We start from the raw sequence: 19,095 nt of genomic DNA on the forward strand, positions 1-19,095 counted from the left end.
GTTTGTCTTATGGGAACTCATAAATACAGCTGCAGGAGGGCAAAAAAATCAAAAATGATTATCAGGAAAGGTATTTGAACCCAAGTCTACAAGACACATGCAACCTGCATGGAGCGCCTTAGACCCTCTAACCACACCGACAACACACCACTGCTACTACGACTCAGAAAATATCATGAGTCTTTGCCTGCACAGGACACTTGTGCTGAAAAAAAAATCACACAAACTATGATGCAATGTAGCCGAAATAGCTCAGTTGGGAGAGCGTTAGACTGAAGATCTAAAGGTCCCTGGTTCGATCCCGGGTTTCGGCATGATATCTTATTGTTAGAAAAAACTTAGTAAAATAAAGCCAAAGTCAGACTACACCCGGAAGTCGGCAAGATAAACTGATTCTCAATACAGAAACGTCCTGATTGAACCAGACAAAATAGAGACATGGATTTAACACAATACCTCTGGTCACATCAAATATTTCAAGACTGCAAGAAAAGAGGACATACAGTCAACTTAAAAGAGACAAACATTTCTTAATGAATATATATCAAAGAAAATATAGGACACATGTAGAGTAGATAATTTACCTGAATAAAAGGTACTAGATTGGAGATTTATCTCATGGGAAGTCATAAATACAGCTGCATTTACCTGAATAAAAGGTACTAGATTGGAGGTTTGTCTTATGGGAACTCATAAATACAGCTGCAGGAGGGCAAAAAATTCAAAAATGGTAGTCAGGAAAGGTATTTGAACCCAAGTCTACAAGACACATGCAACCTGCATGGAGCGCCTTAGACCCTCTAACCACACCAACAACACACCACTGCTACTACGACTCCGAAAATATCATGAGTCTTTGCCTGCACAGGACACTTCTGCTGAAAAAAAAATCACACCAACTGTGATGCAATGTAGCCGAAATAGCTCAGTTGGGAGAGCGTTAGACTGAAGATCTAAAGGTCCCTGGTTCGAGCCCGGGTTTTGGCATGATATCTTATTGTTAGAAAAAACTTAGTAAAATAAAGCCAAATTCAGACTACACCTGGAACTCGGCAAGATAAACTGATTCTCAATACAGAAACGTCCTGATTGAACCAGACAAAATAGAGACATGGATTTAACACAATACCTCTGGTCACATCAAATATTTCAAGACTGCAAGAAAAGAGGACATACAGTCAACTTAAAAGAGACAAACATTTCTTAATGAATATATATCAAAGAAAATATAGGACACATGTAGAGTAGATAATTTACCTGAATAAAAGGTACTAGATTGGAGATTTATCTCATGGGAAGTCATAAATACAGCTGCATTTACCTGAATAAAAGGTACTAGATTGGAGGTTTGTCTTATGGGAACTCATAAATACAGCTGCAGGAGGGCAAAAAATTCAAAAATGATTGTCAGGAAAGGTATTTGAACCCAAGTCTACAGGACACATGCAACCTGCATGGAGCGCCTTAGACCCTCTAACCACACCGACAACACACCACTGCTACTACGACTCCGAAAATATCATGAGTCTTTGCCTGCACAGGACACTTCTGCTGAAAAAAAAATCACACCAACTGTGATTCAATGTAGCCGAAATAGCTCAGTTGGGAGAGCGTTAGACTGAAGATCTAAAGGTCCCTGGTTCGATCCCGGGTTTCGGCATGATATCTTATTGTTAGAAAAAACTTAGTAAAATAAAGCCAAATTCAGACTACACCCGGAACTCGGCAAGATAAACTGATTCTCAATACAGAAACGTCCTGATTGAACCAGACAAAATAGAGACATGGATTTAACACAATACCTCTGGTCACATCAAATATTTCAAGACTGCAAGAAAAGAGGACATACAGTCAACTTAAAAGAGACAAACATTTCTTAATGAATATATATCAAAGAAAATATAGGACACATATAGAGTAGATAATTTACCTGAATAAAAGGTACTAGATTGGAGATTTATCTCATGGGAAGTCATAAATACAGCTGCATTTACCTGAATAAAAGGTACTAGATTGGAGGTTTGTCTTATGGGAACTCATAAATACAGCTGCAGGAGGGCAAAAAATTCAAAAATGATTGTCAGGAAAGGTATTTGAACCCAAGTCTACAGGACACATGCAACCTGCATGGAGCGCCTTAGACCCTCTAACCACACCGACAACACACCACTGCTACTACGACTCAGAAAATATCATGAGTCTTTGCATGCACAGGACACTTCTGCTGAAAAAAATCACACAAACTGTGATGCAAAGTAGCCGAAATAGCTCAGTTGGGAGAGCGTTAGACTGAAGATCTAAAGGTCCCTGGTTCGATCCTGGGTTTTGGCATGATATCTTATTGTTAGAAAAAACTTAGTAAAATAAAGCCAAATTCAGACTACACCCGGAACTCGGCAAGATAAACTGATTCTCAATACAGAAACGTCCTGATTGAACCAGACAAAATAGAGACATGGATTTAACACAATACCTCTAGTCACATCAAATATTTCAAGACTGCAAGAAAAGAGGACATACAGTCAACTTAAAGAGACAAACATTTCTTAATGAATATATATCAAAGAAAATATAGGACACATATAGAGTAGATAATTTACCTGAATAAAAGGTACTAGATTGGAGATTTATCTCATGGGAAGTGCAAATACAGCTGCAATTACCTGAATAAAAGGTACTAGATTGGAGGTTTGTCTTATGGGAACTCATAAATACAGCTGCAGGAGGGCAAAAAATTCAAAAATGATTGTCAGGATAGGTATTTGAACCCAAGTCTACAAGACACATGCAACCTGCATGGAGCGCCTTAGACCCTCTAACCACACCGACAACACACCACTGCTACTACGACTCCGAAAATATCATGAGTCTTTGCCTGCACAGGACACTTGTGCTGAAAAAAAAATCACACAAACTATGATGCAATGTAGCTGAAATAGCTCAGTTGGGAGAGCGTTAGACTGAAGATCTAAAGGTCCCTGGTTCGATCCCGGGTTTCGGCATGATATCTTATTGTTAGAAAAAACAAAATAGAGACATGGATTTAACACAATACCTCTGGTCACATCAAATATTTCAAGACTGCAAGAAAAGAGGACATACAGTCAACTTAAAAGAGACAAACATTTCTTAATGAATATATATCAAAGAAAATATAGGACACACGTAGAGTAGATAATTTACCTGAATAAAAGGTACTAGATTGGAGATTTATCTCATGGGAAGTCATAAATACAGCTGCATTTACCTGAATAAAAGGTACTAGATTGGAGGTTTGTCTTATGGGAACTCATAAATACAGCTGCAGGAGGGCAAAAAATTCAAAAATGATTGTCAGGAAAGGTATTTGAACCCAAGTCTACAGGACACATGCAACCTGCATGGAGTGCCTTAGACCCTCTAACCACACCGACAACACACCACTGCTACTACGACTCAGAAAATATCATGAGTCTTTGCCTGCACAGGACACTTGTGCTGAAAAAAAAAAATCACACAAACTGTGATGCAATTCATTTCTTAATGAATATATATCAAAGAAAATATAGGACACATATAGAGTAGATCATTTACCTGAATAAAAGGTACTAGATTGGAGATTTATATCATGGGAAGTCATAAATACAGCTGCATTTACCTGAATAAAAGGTACTAGATTGGAGGTTTGTCTTATGGGAACTCATAAATACAGCTGCAGGAGGGCAAAAAATGCAAAAATGATTGTCAGGAAAGGTATTTGAACCCAAGTCTACAGGACACATGCAACCTGCATGGAGTGCCTTAGACCCTCTAACCACACCGACAACACACCACTGCTACTACGACTCCGAAAATATCATGAGTCTTTGCCTGCACAGGACACTTGTGCTGAAAAAAAAAAATCACACAAACTGTGATGCAATGTAGCCGAAATAGCTCAGTTGGGAGAGCGTTAGACTGAAGGTCTAAAGGTCCCTGGTTTGATCCTGGGTTTTGGCATGATATCTTATTGTTAGAAAAAACTAAGTAAAATAAAGCCAAATTCAGACTACACCTGGAACTCGGCAAGATAAACTGATTCTCAATACAGAAACGTCCTGATTGAACCAGACAAAATAGAGACATGGATTTAACACAATACCTCTGGTCACATCAAATATTTCAAGACTGCAAGAAAAGAGGACATACAGTCAACTTAAAAGAGACAAACATTTCTTAATGAATATATATCAAAGAAAATATAGGACACATATAGAGTAGATAATTTACCTGATTAAAAGGTACTAGATTGGAGATTTATCTCATGGGAAGTCATAAATACAGCTGCATTTACCTGAATAAAAGGTACTAGATTGGAGGTTTGTCTTATGGGAACTCATAAATACAGCTGCAGGAGGGCAAAAAATTCAAAAATGATTGTCAGGAAAGGTATTTGAACCCAAGTCTACAAGACACATGCAACCTGCATGGAGCACCTTAGACCCTCTAACCACACCGACAACACACCACTGCTACTACGACTCAGAAAATATCATGAGTCTTTGCCTGCACAGGACACTTGTGCTGAAAAAAAAATCACACAAACTATGATGCAATGTAGCCGAAATAGCTCAGTTGGGAGAGCGTTAGACTGAAGATCTAAAGGTCCCTGGTTCGATCCCGGGTTTTGGCATGATATCTTATTGTTAGAAAAAACTAAGTAAAATAAAGCCAAATTCAGACTACACCTGGAACTCGGCAAGATAAACTGATTCTCAATACAGAAACGTCCTGATTGAACCAGACAAAATAGAGACATGGATTTAACACAATACCTCTGGTCACATCAAATATTTCAAGACTGCAAGAAAAGAGGACATACAGTCAACTTAAAAGAGACAAACATTTCTTAATGAATATATATCAAAGAAAATATAGGACACATATAGAGTAGATAATTTACCTGATTAAAAGGTACTAGATTGGAGATTTATCTCATGGGAAGTCATAAATACAGCTGCATTTACCTGAATAAAAGGTACTAGATTGGAGGTTTGTCTTATGGGAACTCATAAATACAGCTGCAGGAGGGCAAAAAAATCAAAAATGATTATCAGGAAAGGTATTTGAACCCAAGTCTACAAGACACATGCAACCTGCATGGAGCGCCTTAGACCCTCTAACCACACCGACAACACACCACTGCTACTACGACTCAGAAAATATCATGAGTCTTTGCCTGCACAGGACACTTGTGCTGAAAAAAAAATCACACAAACTATGATGCAATGTAGCCGAAATAGCTCAGTTGGGAGAGCGTTAGACTGAAGATCTAAAGGTCCCTGGTTCGATCCCGGGTTTCGGCATGATATCTTATTGTTAGAAAAAACTTAGTAAAATAAAGCCAAAGTCAGACTACACCCGGAAGTCGGCAAGATAAACTGATTCTCAATACAGAAACGTCCTGATTGAACCAGACAAAATAGAGACATGGATTTAACACAATACCTCTGGTCACATCAAATATTTCAAGACTGCAAGAAAAGAGGACATACAGTCAACTTAAAAGAGACAAACATTTCTTAATGAATATATATAAAAGAAAATATAGGACACATGTAGAGTAGATAATTTACCTGAATAAAAGGTACTAGATTGGAGATTTATCTCATGGGAAGTCATAAATACAGCTGCATTTACCTGAATAAAAGGTACTAGATTGGAGGTTTGTCTTATGGGAACTCATAAATACAGCTGCAGGAGGGCAAAAAATTCAAAAATGGTAGTCAGGAAAGGTATTTGAACCCAAGTCTACAAGACACATGCAACCTGCATGGAGCGCCTTAGACCCTCTAACCACACCAACAACACACCACTGCTACTACGACTCCGAAAATATCATGAGTCTTTGCCTGCACAGGACACTTCTGCTGAAAAAAAAATCACACCAACTGTGATGCAATGTAGCCGAAATAGCTCAGTTGGGAGAGCGTTAGACTGAAGATCTAAAGGTCCCTGGTTCGAGCCTGGGTTTTGGCATGATATCTTATTGTTAGAAAAAACTTAGTAAAATAAAGCCAAATTCAGACTACACCTGGAACTCGGCAAGATAAACTGATTCTCAATACAGAAACGTCCTGATTGAACCAGACAAAATAGAGACATGGATTTAACACAATACCTCTGGTCACATCAAATATTTCAAGACTGCAAGAAAAGAGGACATACAGTCAACTTAAAAGAGACAAACATTTCTTAATGAATATATATCAAAGAAAATATAGGACACATGTAGAGTAGATAATTTACCTGAATAAAAGGTACTAGATTGGAGATTTATCTCATGGGAAGTCATAAATACAGCTGCATTTACCTGAATAAAAGGTACTAGATTGGAGGTTTGTCTTATGGGAACTCATAAATACAGCTGCAGGAGGGCAAAAAATTCAAAAATGATTGTCAGGAAAGGTATTTGAACCCAAGTCTTCAGGACACATGCAACCTGCATGGAGCGCCTTAGACCCTCTAACCACACCGACAACACACCACTGCTACTACGACTCCGAAAATATCATGAGTCTTTGCCTGCACAGGACACTTCTGCTGAAAAAAAAATCACACCAACTGTGATTCAATGTAGCCGAAATAGCTCAGTTGGGAGAGCGTTAGACTGAAGATCTAAAGGTCCCTGGTTCGATCCCGGGTTTCGGCATGATATCTTATTGTTAGAAAAAACTTAGTAAAATAAAGCCAAATTCAGACTACACCCGGAACTCGGCAAGATAAACTGATTCTCAATACAGAAACGTCCTGATTGAACCAGACAAAATAGAGACATGGATTTAACACAATACCTCTGGTCACATCAAATATTTCAAGACTGCAAGAAAAGAGGACATACAGTCAACTTAAAAGAGACAAACATTTCTTAATGAATATATATCAAAGAAAATATAGGACACATATAGAGTAGATAATTTACCTGAATAAAAGGTACTAGATTGGAGATTTATCTCATGGGAAGTCATAAATACAGCTGCATTTACCTGAATAAAAGGTACTAGATTGGAGGTTTGTCTTATGGGAACTCATAAATACAGCTGCAGGAGGGCAAAAAATTCAAAAATGATTGTCAGGAAAGGTATTTGAACCCAAGTCTACAGGACACATGCAACCTGCATGGAGCGCCTTAGACCCTCTAACCACACCGACAACACACCACTGCTACTACGACTCAGAAAATATCATGAGTCTTTGCATGCACAGGACACTTCTGCTGAAAAAAATCACACAAACTGTGATGCAAAGTAGCCGAAATAGCTCAGTTGGGAGAGCGTTAGACTGAAGATCTAAAGGTCCCTGGTTCGATCCTGGGTTTTGGCATGATATCTTATTGTTAGAAAAAACTTAGTAAAATAAAGCCAAATTCAGACTACACCCGGAACTCGGCAAGATAAACTGATTCTCAATACAGAAACGTCCTGATTGAACCAGACAAAATAGAGACATGGATTTAACACAATACCTCTAGTCACATCAAATATTTCAAGACTGCAAGAAAAGAGGACATACAGTCAACTTAAAGAGACAAACATTTCTTAATGAATATATATCAAAGAAAATATAGGACACATATAGAGTAGATAATTTACCTGAATAAAAGGTACTAGATTGGAGATTTATCTCATGGGAAGTGCAAATACAGCTGCAATTACCTGAATAAAAGGTACTAGATTGGAGGTTTGTCTTATGGGAACTCATAAATACAGCTGCAGGAGGGCAAAAAATTCAAAAATGATTGTCAGGATAGGTATTTGAACCCAAGTCTACAAGACACATGCAACCTGCATGGAGCGCCTTAGACCCTCTAACCACACCGACAACACACCACTGCTACTACGACTCCGAAAATATCATGAGTCTTTGCCTGCACAGGACACTTGTGCTGAAAAAAAAATCACACAAACTATGATGCAATGTAGCTGAAATAGCTCAGTTGGGAGAGCGTTAGACTGAAGATCTAAAGGTCCCTGGTTCGATCCCGGGTTTCGGCATGATATCTTATTGTTAGAAAAAACTTAGTAAAATAAAGCCAAAGTCAGACTACACCCGGAACTCGGCAAGATAAACTGATTCTCAATACAGAAACGTCCTGATTGAACCAGACAAAATAGAGACATGGATTTTACACAATACCTCTGGTCACATCAAATATTTCAAGACTGCAAGAAAAGAGGACATACAGTCAACTTAAAAGAGACAAACATTTCTTAATGAATATATATCAAAGAAAATATAGGACACATATAGAGTAGATAATTTACCTGAATAAAAGGTACTAGATTGGAGATTTATCTCATGGGAAGTCATAAATACAGCTGCATTTACCTGAATAAAAGGTACTAGATTGGAGGTTTGTCTTATGGGAACTCATAAATACAGCTGCAGGAGGGCAAAAAATTCAAAAATGATTGTCAGGAAAGGTATTTGAACCCAAGTCTACAGGACACATGCAACCTGCATGGAGTGCCTTAGACCCTCTAACCACACCGACAACACACCACTGCTACTACGACTCAGAAAATATCATGAGTCTTTGCCTGCACAGGACACTTGTGCTGAAAAAAAAATCACACAAACTATGATGCAATATAGCCGAAATAGCTCAGTTGGGAGAGCGTTAGACTGAAGATCTACAGGTCCCTGGTTCGATCCCGGGTTTCGGCATGATATCTTATTGTTAGAAAAAACTTAGTAAAATAAAGCCAAAGTCAGACTACACCCGGAAGTCGGCAAGATAAACTGATTCTCAATACAGAAACGTCCTGATTGAACCAGACAAAATAGAGACATGGATTTAACACAATACCTCTGGTCACATCAAATATTTCAAGACTGCAAGAAAAGAGGACATACAGTCAACTTAAAAGAGACAAACATTTCTTAATGAATATATATCAAAGAAAATATAGGACACACGTAGAGTAGATAATTTACCTGAATAAAAGGTACTAGATTGGAGATTTATCTCATGGGAAGTCATAAATACAGCTGCATTTACCTGAATAAAAGGTACTAGATTGGAGGTTTGTCTTATGGGAACTCATAAATACAGCTGCAGGAGGGCAAAAAATTCAAAAATGATTGTCAGGAAAGGTATTTGAACCCAAGTCTACAGGACACATGCAACCTGCATGGAGTGCCTTAGACCCTCTAACCACACCGACAACACACCACTGCTACTACGACTCAGAAAATATCATGAGTCTTTGCCTGCACAGGACACTTGTGCTGAAAAAAAAAAATCACACAAACTGTGATGCAATGTAGCCGAAATAGCTCAGTTGGGAGAGCGTTAGACTGAAGATCTAAAGGTCCCTGGTTCAATCCTGGGTTTCGGCATGATATCTTATTGTTAGAAAAAACTTAGTAAAATAAAGCCAAAGTCAGACTACACCCGGAAGTCGGCAAGATAAACTGATTCTCAATACAGAAACGTCCTGATTGAGCCAGACAAAATAGAGACATGGATTTAACACAATACCTCTGGTCACATCAAATATTTCAAGACTGCAAGAAAAGAGGACATACAGTCAACTTAAAAGAGACAAACATTTCTTAATGAATATATATCAAAGAAAATATAGGACACATATAGAGTAGATAATTTACCTGAATAAAAGGTACTAGATTGGAGATTTATCTCATGGGAAGTCATAAATACAGCTGCATTTACCTGAATAAAAGGTACTAGATTGGAGGTTTGTCTTATGGGAACTCATAAATACAGCTGCAGGAGGGCAAAAAATTCAAAAATGATTGTCAGGAAAGGTATTTGAACCCAAGTCTACAAGACACATGCAACCTGCATGGAGCGCCTTAGACCCTCTAACCACACCGACAACACACCACTGCTACTACGACTCCGAAAATATCATGAGTCTTTGCCTGCACAGGACACTTCTGCTGAAAAAAAAATCACACCAACTGTGATGCAATGTAGCCGAAATAGCTCAGTTGGGAGAGCGTTAGACTGAAGATCTAAAGGTCCCTGGTTCGATCCCGGGTTTCGGCATGATATCTTATTGTTAGAAAAAACTTAGTAAAATAAAGCCAAAGTCAGACTACACCCGGAAGTCGGCAAGATAAACTGATTCTCAATACAGAAACGTCCTGATTGAACCAGACAAAATAGAGACATGGATTTAACACAATACCTCTGGTCACATCAAATATTTCAAGACTGCAAGAAAAGAGGACATACAGTCAACTTAAAAGAGACAAACATTTCTTAATGAATATATATCAAAGAAAATATAGGACACATGTAGAGTAGATAATTTACCTGAATAAAAGGTACTAGATTGGAGATTTATCTCATGGGAAGTCATAAATACAGCTGCATTTACCTGAATAAAAGGTACTAGATTGGAGGTTTGTCTTATGGGAACTCATAAATACAGCTGCAGGAGGGCAAAAAATTCAAAAATGATAGTCAGGAAAGGTATTTGAACCCAAGTCTACAAGACACATGCAACCTGCATGGAGCGCCTTAGACCCTCTAACCACACCAACAACACACCACTGCTACTACGACTCCGAAAATATCATGAGTCTTTGCCTGCACAGGACACTTCTGCTGAAAAAAAAATCACACCAACTGTGATGCAATGTAGCCGAAATAGCTCAGTTGGGAGAGCGTTAGACTGAAGATCTAAAGGTCCCTGGTTCGATCCCGGGTTTCGGCATGATATCTTATTGTTAGAAAAAACTTAGTAAAATAAAGCCAAATTCAGACTACACCCGGAACTCGGCAAGATAAACTGATTCTCAATACAGAAACGTCCTGATTGAACCAGACAACATAGAGACATGGATTTAACACAATACCTCTGGTCACATCAAATATTTCAAGACTGCAAGAAAAGAGGACATACAGTCAACTTAAAAGAGACAAACATTTCTTAATGAATATATATCAAAGAAAATATAGGACACATGTAGAGTAGATAATTTACCTGAATAAAAGGTACTAGATTGGAGATTTATCTCATGGGAAGTCATAAATACAGCTGCATTTACCTGAATAAAAGGTACTAGATTGGAGGTTTGTCTTATGGGAACTCATAAATACAGCTGCAGGAGGGCAAAAAATTCAAAAATGATTGTCAGGAAAGGTATTTGAACCCAAGTCTACAGGACACATGCAACCTGCATGGAGTGCCTTAGACCCTCTAACCACACCGACAACACACCACTGCTACTACGACTCAGAAAATATCATGAGTCTTTGCCTGCACAGGACACTTGTGCTGAAAAAAAAAAATCACACAAACTGTGATGCAATGTAGCCGAAATAGCTCAGTTGGGAGAGCGTTAGACTGAAGATCTAAAGGTCCCTGGTTCGATCCCGGGTTTCGGCATGATATCTTATTGTTAGAAAAAACTTAGTAAAATAAAGCCAAAGTCAGACTACACCCGGAAGTCGGCAAGATAAACTGATTCTCAATACAGAAACGTCCTGATTGAGCCAGACAAAATAGAGACATGGATTTAACACAATACCTCTGGTCACATCAAATATTTCAAGACTGCAAGAAAAGAGGACATACAGTCAACTTAAAAGAGACAAACATTTCTTAATGAATATATATCAAAGAAAATATAGGACACATATAGAGTAGATAATTTACCTGAATAAAAGGTACTAGATTGGAGATTTATCTCATGGGAAGTCATAAATACAGCTGCATTTACCTGAATAAAAGGTACTAGATTGGAGGTTTGTCTTATGGGAACTCATAAATACAGCTGCAGGAGGGCAAAAAATTCAAAAATGATTGTCAGGAAAGGTATTTGAACCCAAGTCTACAAGACACATGCAACCTGCATGGAGCGCCTTAGACCCTCTAACCACACCGACAACACACCACTGCTACTACGACTCCGAAAATATCATGAGTCTTTGCCTGCACAGGACACTTCTGCTGAAAAAAAAATCACACCAACTGTGATGCAATGTAGCCGAAATAGCTCAGTTGGGAGAGCGTTAGACTGAAGATCTAAAGGTCCCTGGTTCGATCCCGGGTTTCGGCATGATATCTTATTGTTAGAAAAAACTTAGTAAAATAAAGCCAAATTCAGACTACACCTGGAACTCGGCAAGATAAACTGATTCTCAATACAGAGACGTCCTGATTGAACCAGACAAAATAGAGACATGGATTTTACACAATACCTCTGGTCACATCAAATATTTCAAGACTGCAAGAAAAGAGGACATACAGTCAACTTAAAAGAGACAAACATTTCTTAATGAATATATATCAAAGAAAATATAGGACACATATAGAGTAGATAATTTACCTGAATAAAAGGTACTAGATTGGAGATTTATCTCATGGGAAGTCATAAATACAGCTGCATTTACCTGAATAAAAGGTACTAGATTGGAGGTTTGTCTTATGGGAACTCATAAATACAGCTGCAGGAGGGCAAAAAATTCAAAAATGATTGTCAGGAAAGGTATTTGAACCCAAGTCTACAAGACACATGCAACCTGCATGGAGCACCTTAGACCCTCTAACCACACCGACAACACACCACTGCTACTACGACTCCGAAAATATCATGAGTCTTTGCCTGCACAGGACACTTCTGCTGAAAAAAAAATAACACCAACTGTGATGCAATGTAGCCGAAATAGCTCAGTTGGGAGAGCGTTAGACTGAAGATCTAAAGATCCCGGGTTTCGGCATGATATCTTATTGTTAGAAAAAACTTAGTAAAATAAAGCCAAATTCAGACTACACCCGGAACTCGGCAAGATAAACTGATTCTCAATACAGAAACGTCCTGATTGAACCAGACAAAATAGAGACATGGATTTAACACAATACCTCTGGTCACATCAAATATTTCAAGACTGCAAGAAAAGAGGACATACAGTCAACTTAAAAGAGACAAACATTTCTTAATGAATATATATCAAAGAAAATATAGGACACATATAGAGTAGATAATTTTCCTGAATAAAAGGTACTAGATTGGAGATTTATCTCATGGGAAGTCATAAATACAGCTGCATTTACCTGAATAAAAGGTACTAGATTGGAGGTTTGTCTTATGGGAACTCATAAATACAGCTGCAGGAGGGCAAAAAATTCAAACATGATTGTCAGGAAAGGTATTTGAACCCAAGTCTACAGGACACATGCAACCTGCATGGAGCGCCTTAGACCCTCTAACCACACCGACAACACACCACTGCTACTACAACTCAGAAAATATCATGAGTCTTTGCCTGCACAGGACACTTGTGCTGAAAAAAAATCACACAAACCATGATGCAATGTAGCCGAAATAGCTCAGTTGGGAGAGCGTTAGACTGAAGATCTAAAGGTCCCTGGTTCGATCCCGGGTTTCGGTATGATATCTTATTGTTAGAAAAAACTTAGTAAAATAAAGCCAAATTCAGACTACACCTGGAACTCGGCAAGATAAACTGATTCTCAATACAGAAACGTCCTGATTGAACCAGACAAAATAGAGACATGGATTTAACACAATACCTCTGGTCACATCAAATATTTCAAGACTGCAAGAAAAGAGGACATACAGTCAACTTGAAAGAGACAAACATTTCTTAATGAATATATATCAAAGAAAATATAGGACACATATAGAGTAGATAATTTACCTGAATAAAAGGTACTAGATTGGAGATTTATCTCATGGGAAGTCATAAATACAGCTGCATTTACCTGAATAAAAGGTACTAGATTGGAGGTTTGTCTTATGGGAACTCATAAATACAGCTGCAGGAGGGCAAAAAATTCAAACATGATTGTCAGGAAAGGTATTTGAACCCAAGTCTACAGGACACATGCAACCTGCATGGAGCGCCTTAGACCCTCTAACCACACCGACAACACACCACTGCTTCTACAACTCAGAAAATATCATGAGTCTTTGCCTGCACAGGACACTTGTGCTGAAAAAAAATCACACAAACTGTGATGCAATGTAGCCGAAATAGCTCAGTTGGGAGAGCGTTAGACTGAAGATCTAAAGGTCCCTGGTTCGATCCTGGGTTTCGGCATGATATCTTATTGTTAGAAAAAACTTAGTAAAATAAAGCCAAATTCAGACTACACCTGGAACTCGGCAAGATAAACTGATTCTCAATACAGAAACGTCCTGATTGAACCAGACAAAATAGAGACATGGATTTAACACAATACCTCTGGTCACATCAAATATTTCAAGACTGCAAGAAAAGAGGACATACAGTCAACTTAAAAGAGACAAACATTTCTTAATGAATATATATCAAAGAAAATATAGGACACATATAGAGTAGATAATTTACCTGAATAAAAGGTACTAGATTAGAGATTTATCTCATGGGAAGTCATAAATACAGCTGCATTTACCTGAATAAAAGGTACTAGATTGGAGGTTTGTCTTATGGGAACTCATAAATACAGCTGCAGGAGGGCAAAAAATTCAAAAATGATTGTCAGGAAAGGTATTTGAACCCAAGTCTACAGGACACATGCAACCTGCATGGAGTGCCTTAGACCCTCTAACCACACCGACAACACACCACTGCTACTACGACTCAGAAAATATCATGAGTCTTTGCCTGCACAGGACACTTGTGCTGAAAAAAAAAAATCACACAAACTGTGATGCAATGTAGCCGAAATAGCTCAGTTGGGAGAGCGTTAGACTGAAGATCTAAAGGTCCCTGGTTCGATCCCGGGTTTCGGCATGATATCTTATTGTTAGAAAAAACTTAGTAAAATAAAGCCAAAGTCAGACTACACCCGGAAGTCGGCAAGATAAACTGATTCTCAATACAGAAACGTCCTGATTGAGCCAGACAAAATAGAGACATGGATTTAACACAATACCTCTGGTCACATCAAATATTTCAAGACTGCAAGAAAAGAGGACATACAGTCAACTTAAAAGAGACAAACATTTCTTAATGAATATATATCAAAGAAAATATAGGACACATATAGAGTAGATAATTTACCTGAATAAAAGGTACTAGATTGGAGATTTATCTCATGGGAAGTCATAAATACAGCTGCATTTACCTGAATAAAAGGTACTAGATTGGAGGTTTGTCTTATGGGAACTCATAAATACAGCTGCAGGAGGGCAAAAAATTCAAAAATGATTGTCAGGAAAGGTATTTGAACCCAAGTCTACAAGACACATGCAACCTGCATGGAGCGCCTTAGACCCTCTAACCACACCGACAACACACCACTGCTACTACGACTCCGAAAATATCATGAGTCTTTGCCTGCACAGGACACTTCTGCTGAAAAAAAAATCACACCAACTGTGATGCAATGTAGCCGAAATAGCTCAGTTGGGAGAGCGTTAGACTGAAGATCTAAAGGTCCCTGGTTCGATCCCGGGTTTCGGCATGATATTTTATTGTTAGAAAAAACTTAGTAAAATAAAGCCAAATTCAGACTACACCTGGAACTCGGCAAGATAAACTGATTCTCAATACAGAGACGTCCTGATTGAACCAGACAAAATAGAGACATGGATTTTACACAATACCTCTGGTCACATCAAATATTTCAAGACTGCAAGAAAAGAGGACATACAGTCAACTTAAAAGAGACAAACATTTCTTAATGAATATATATCAAAGAAAATATAGGACACATATAGAGTAGATAATTTACCTGAATAAAAGGTACTAGATTGGAGATTTATCTCATGGGAAGTCATAAATACAGCTGCATTTACCTGAATAAAAGGTACTAGATTGGAGGTTTGTCTTATGGGAACTCATAAATACAGCTGCAGGAGGGCAAAAAATTCAAAAATGATTGTCAGGAAAGGTATTTGAACCCAAGTCTACAAGACACATGCAACCTGCATGGAGCGCCTTAGACCCTCTAACCACACCGACAACACACCACTGCTACTACGACTCCGAAAATATCATGAGTCTTTGCCTGCACAGGACACTTCTGCTGAAAAAAAAATCACACCAACTGTGATGCAATGTAGCCGAAATAGCTCAGTTGGGAGAGCGTTAGACTGAAGATCTAAAGGTCCCTGGTTCGATCCCGGGTTTTGGCATGATATCTTATTGTTAGAAAAAACTTAGTAAAATAAAGCCAAATTCAGACTACACCCGGAACTCGGCAAGATAAACTGATTCTCAATACAGAAACGTCCTGATTGAACCAGACAAAATAGAGACATGGATTTAACACAATACCTCTGGTCACATCAAATATTTCAAGACTGCAAGAAAAGAGGACATACAGTCAACTTAAAAGAGACAAACATTTCTTAATGAATATATATCAAAGAAAATATAGGACACATATAGAGTAGATAATTTACCTGAATAAAAGGTACTAGATTGGAGATTTATCTCATGGGAAGTCATAAATACAGCTGCATTTACCTGAATTAAATCTACTAGATTGGAGGTTTGTCTTATGGGAACTCATAAATACAGCTGCAGGAGGGCAAAAAATTCAAACTTGATTGTCAGGAAAGGTATTTGAACCCAAGTCTACAGGACACATGCAACCTGCATGGAGCGCCTTAGACCCTCTAACCACACCGACAACACACTACCGCTACTACAACTCAGAAAATATCATGAGTCTTTGCCTGCACAGGACACTTGTGCTGAAAAAAAATCACACAAACTGTGATGCAATGTAGCCGAAATAGCTCAGTTGGGAGAGCGTTAGACTGAAGATCTAAAGGTCCCTGGTTCGATCCCGGGTTTCGGCATGATATCTTATTGTTAGAAAAAACTTAGTAAAATAAAGCCAAATTCAGACTACACCTGGAACTCGGCAAGATAAACTGATTCTCAATACAGAAACGTCCTGATTGAACCAGACAAAATAGAGACATGGATTTTACACAATACCTCTGGTCACATCAAATATTTCAAGACTGCAAGAAAAGAGGACATACAGTCAACTTAAAAGAGACAAACATTTCTTAATGAATATATATCAAAGAAAATATAGGACACATATAGAGTAGATAATTTACCTGAATAAAAGGTACTAGATTGGAGATTTATCTCATGGGAAGTCATAAATACAGCTGCATTTACCTGAATAAAAGGTACTAGATTGGAGGTTTGTCTTATGGGAACTCATAAATACAGCTGCAGGAGGGCAAAAAATTCAAAAATGATTGTCAGGAAAGGTATTTGAACCCAAGTCTACAAGACACATGCAACCTGCATGGAGCACCTTAGACCCTCTAACCACACCGACAACACACCACTGCTACTACGACTCAGAAAATATCATGAGTCTTTGCCTGCACAGGACACTTGTGCTGAAAAAAAAATCACACAAACTGTGATGCAATGTAGCCGAAATAGCTCAGTTGGGAGAGCGTTAGACTGAAGATCTAAAGGTCCCTGGTTCGATCCCGGGTTTCGGCATGATATCTTATTGTTAGAAAAAACTTAGTAAAATAAAGCCAAATTCAGACTACACCTGGAACTCGGCAAGATAAACTGATTCTCAATACAGAGACGTCCTGATTGAACCAGACAAAATAGAGACATGGATTTTACACAATACCTCTGGTCACATCAAATATTTCAAGACTGCAAGAAAAGAGGACATACAGTCAACTTAAAAGAGACAAACATTTCTTAATGAATATATATCAAAGAAAATATAGGACACATATAGAGTAGATAATTTACCTGAATAAAAGGTACTAGATTGGAGATTTATCTCATGGGAAGTCATAAATATAGCTGCATTTACCTGAATTAAATCTACTAGATTGGAGGTTTGTCTTATGGGAACTCATAAATACAGCTGCAGGAGGGCAAAAAATTCAAACTTGATTGTCAGGAAAGGTATTTGAACCCAAGTCGACAGGACACATGCAACCTGCATGGAGCGCCTTAGACCCTCTAACCACACCAACAACACACTACTGCTACTACAACTCAGAAAATATCATGAGTCTTTGCCTGCACAGGACACTTGTGCTGAAAAAAAATCACACAAACTGTGATGCAATGTAGCCGAAATAGCTCAGTTGGGAGAGCGTTAGACTGAAGATCTAAAGGTCCCTGGTTCGATCCCGGGTTTCGGCATGATATCTTATTGTTAGAAAAAAATTAGTAAAATAAAGCCAAATTCAGACTACACCTGGAACTCGGCAAGATAAACTGATTCTCAATACAGAAACGTCCTGATTGAACCAGACAAAATAGAGACATGGATTTAACACAATACCTCTGGTCACATCAAATATTTCAAGACTGCAAGAAAAGAGGACATACAGTCAACTTAAAAGAGACAAACATTTCTTAATGAATATATATCAAAGAAAATATAGGACACATATAGAGTAGATAATTTACCTGAATAAAAGGTACTAGATTGGAGATTTATCTCATGGGAAGTCATAAATACAGCTGCATATACCTGAATAAAAGGTACTAGATTGGAGGTTTGTCTTATGGGAACTCATAAATACAGCTGCAGGAGGGCAAAAAATTCAAAAATGATTGTCAGGAAAGGTATTTGAACGCAAGTCTACAAGACACATGCAACCTGCATGGAGCACCTTAGACCCTCTAACCACACCGACAACACACCACTGCTACTACGACTCCGAAAATATCATGAGTCTTTGCCTGCACAGGACACTTCTGCTGAAAAAAAAATCACACCAACTGTGATGCATTGTAGCTGAAATAGCTCAGTTGGGAGAGCGTTAGACTGAAGATCTAAAGGTCCCTGGTTCGATCCCGGGTTTCGGCATGATATCTTATTGTTAGAAAAAACGTAGTAAAATAAAGCCAAATTCAGACTACACCCGGAAGTCGGCAAGATAAACTGATTCTCAATACAGAAACGTCCTGATTGAACCAGACAAAATAGAGACATGGATTTAACACAATACCTCTGGTCACATCAAATATTTCAAGACTGCAAGAAAAGAGGACATACAGTCAACTTAAAAGAGACAAACATTTCTTAATGAATATATATCAAAGAAAATATAGGACACATATAGAGTAGATAATTTACCTGAATAAAAGGTACTAGATTGGAGATTTATCTCATGGGAAGTCATAAATACAGC

The 19,095-nt window shown here is 38.2% G+C and overlaps 27 non-coding genes across 27 annotated transcripts; all 27 read left to right on the forward strand.

The window, feature by feature from the left end:
• The first annotated feature begins 241 nt into the window (after positions 1–241).
• Positions 242–314, forward strand: TRNAF-GAA (transfer RNA phenylalanine (anticodon GAA)). The gene has a single exon. It is a non-coding gene; the product is annotated as a tRNA-Phe (tRNA).
• A 600-nt stretch (positions 315–914) lies between these two features.
• Positions 915–987, forward strand: TRNAF-GAA (transfer RNA phenylalanine (anticodon GAA)). The gene has a single exon. It is a non-coding gene; the product is annotated as a tRNA-Phe (tRNA).
• A 600-nt stretch (positions 988–1,587) lies between these two features.
• On the forward strand, positions 1,588–1,660 carry TRNAF-GAA (transfer RNA phenylalanine (anticodon GAA)). Its single transcript has one exon. It is a non-coding gene; the product is annotated as a tRNA-Phe (tRNA).
• Positions 1,661–2,258: 598 nt separating this feature from the next.
• TRNAF-GAA (transfer RNA phenylalanine (anticodon GAA)) lies at positions 2,259–2,331 on the forward strand. The gene has a single exon. It is a non-coding gene; the product is annotated as a tRNA-Phe (tRNA).
• A 598-nt stretch (positions 2,332–2,929) lies between these two features.
• Positions 2,930–3,002, forward strand: TRNAF-GAA (transfer RNA phenylalanine (anticodon GAA)). The gene has a single exon. It is a non-coding gene; the product is annotated as a tRNA-Phe (tRNA).
• Positions 3,003–3,905: 903 nt separating this feature from the next.
• TRNAF-GAA (transfer RNA phenylalanine (anticodon GAA)) lies at positions 3,906–3,978 on the forward strand. Its single transcript has one exon. It is a non-coding gene; the product is annotated as a tRNA-Phe (tRNA).
• A 600-nt stretch (positions 3,979–4,578) lies between these two features.
• Positions 4,579–4,651, forward strand: TRNAF-GAA (transfer RNA phenylalanine (anticodon GAA)). The gene has a single exon. It is a non-coding gene; the product is annotated as a tRNA-Phe (tRNA).
• Positions 4,652–5,251: 600 nt separating this feature from the next.
• TRNAF-GAA (transfer RNA phenylalanine (anticodon GAA)) lies at positions 5,252–5,324 on the forward strand. The gene has a single exon. It is a non-coding gene; the product is annotated as a tRNA-Phe (tRNA).
• A 600-nt stretch (positions 5,325–5,924) lies between these two features.
• TRNAF-GAA (transfer RNA phenylalanine (anticodon GAA)) lies at positions 5,925–5,997 on the forward strand. The gene has a single exon. It is a non-coding gene; the product is annotated as a tRNA-Phe (tRNA).
• A 600-nt stretch (positions 5,998–6,597) lies between these two features.
• On the forward strand, positions 6,598–6,670 carry TRNAF-GAA (transfer RNA phenylalanine (anticodon GAA)). The gene has a single exon. It is a non-coding gene; the product is annotated as a tRNA-Phe (tRNA).
• A 598-nt stretch (positions 6,671–7,268) lies between these two features.
• On the forward strand, positions 7,269–7,341 carry TRNAF-GAA (transfer RNA phenylalanine (anticodon GAA)). Its single transcript has one exon. It is a non-coding gene; the product is annotated as a tRNA-Phe (tRNA).
• Positions 7,342–7,939: 598 nt separating this feature from the next.
• Positions 7,940–8,012, forward strand: TRNAF-GAA (transfer RNA phenylalanine (anticodon GAA)). The gene has a single exon. It is a non-coding gene; the product is annotated as a tRNA-Phe (tRNA).
• Positions 8,013–8,612: 600 nt separating this feature from the next.
• Positions 8,613–8,685, forward strand: TRNAF-GAA (transfer RNA phenylalanine (anticodon GAA)). The gene has a single exon. It is a non-coding gene; the product is annotated as a tRNA-Phe (tRNA).
• Positions 8,686–9,287: 602 nt separating this feature from the next.
• On the forward strand, positions 9,288–9,360 carry TRNAF-GAA (transfer RNA phenylalanine (anticodon GAA)). Its single transcript has one exon. It is a non-coding gene; the product is annotated as a tRNA-Phe (tRNA).
• Positions 9,361–9,960: 600 nt separating this feature from the next.
• On the forward strand, positions 9,961–10,033 carry TRNAF-GAA (transfer RNA phenylalanine (anticodon GAA)). The gene has a single exon. It is a non-coding gene; the product is annotated as a tRNA-Phe (tRNA).
• A 600-nt stretch (positions 10,034–10,633) lies between these two features.
• TRNAF-GAA (transfer RNA phenylalanine (anticodon GAA)) lies at positions 10,634–10,706 on the forward strand. The gene has a single exon. It is a non-coding gene; the product is annotated as a tRNA-Phe (tRNA).
• A 602-nt stretch (positions 10,707–11,308) lies between these two features.
• TRNAF-GAA (transfer RNA phenylalanine (anticodon GAA)) lies at positions 11,309–11,381 on the forward strand. Its single transcript has one exon. It is a non-coding gene; the product is annotated as a tRNA-Phe (tRNA).
• A 600-nt stretch (positions 11,382–11,981) lies between these two features.
• Positions 11,982–12,054, forward strand: TRNAF-GAA (transfer RNA phenylalanine (anticodon GAA)). Its single transcript has one exon. It is a non-coding gene; the product is annotated as a tRNA-Phe (tRNA).
• A 1,260-nt stretch (positions 12,055–13,314) lies between these two features.
• Positions 13,315–13,387, forward strand: TRNAF-GAA (transfer RNA phenylalanine (anticodon GAA)). The gene has a single exon. It is a non-coding gene; the product is annotated as a tRNA-Phe (tRNA).
• Positions 13,388–13,986: 599 nt separating this feature from the next.
• On the forward strand, positions 13,987–14,059 carry TRNAF-GAA (transfer RNA phenylalanine (anticodon GAA)). Its single transcript has one exon. It is a non-coding gene; the product is annotated as a tRNA-Phe (tRNA).
• A 602-nt stretch (positions 14,060–14,661) lies between these two features.
• On the forward strand, positions 14,662–14,734 carry TRNAF-GAA (transfer RNA phenylalanine (anticodon GAA)). The gene has a single exon. It is a non-coding gene; the product is annotated as a tRNA-Phe (tRNA).
• Positions 14,735–15,334: 600 nt separating this feature from the next.
• TRNAF-GAA (transfer RNA phenylalanine (anticodon GAA)) lies at positions 15,335–15,407 on the forward strand. The gene has a single exon. It is a non-coding gene; the product is annotated as a tRNA-Phe (tRNA).
• A 600-nt stretch (positions 15,408–16,007) lies between these two features.
• TRNAF-GAA (transfer RNA phenylalanine (anticodon GAA)) lies at positions 16,008–16,080 on the forward strand. The gene has a single exon. It is a non-coding gene; the product is annotated as a tRNA-Phe (tRNA).
• Positions 16,081–16,679: 599 nt separating this feature from the next.
• Positions 16,680–16,752, forward strand: TRNAF-GAA (transfer RNA phenylalanine (anticodon GAA)). The gene has a single exon. It is a non-coding gene; the product is annotated as a tRNA-Phe (tRNA).
• A 600-nt stretch (positions 16,753–17,352) lies between these two features.
• TRNAF-GAA (transfer RNA phenylalanine (anticodon GAA)) lies at positions 17,353–17,425 on the forward strand. Its single transcript has one exon. It is a non-coding gene; the product is annotated as a tRNA-Phe (tRNA).
• Positions 17,426–18,024: 599 nt separating this feature from the next.
• On the forward strand, positions 18,025–18,097 carry TRNAF-GAA (transfer RNA phenylalanine (anticodon GAA)). The gene has a single exon. It is a non-coding gene; the product is annotated as a tRNA-Phe (tRNA).
• A 600-nt stretch (positions 18,098–18,697) lies between these two features.
• TRNAF-GAA (transfer RNA phenylalanine (anticodon GAA)) lies at positions 18,698–18,770 on the forward strand. The gene has a single exon. It is a non-coding gene; the product is annotated as a tRNA-Phe (tRNA).
• The last annotated feature ends 325 nt before the right edge of the window (positions 18,771–19,095 follow it).

The sequence above is a fragment of the Hyperolius riggenbachi genome, chromosome 6 (genome assembly GCF_040937935.1).
Source record: "Hyperolius riggenbachi isolate aHypRig1 chromosome 6, aHypRig1.pri, whole genome shotgun sequence".
NCBI lineage: Eukaryota > Metazoa > Chordata > Amphibia > Anura > Hyperoliidae > Hyperolius > Hyperolius riggenbachi.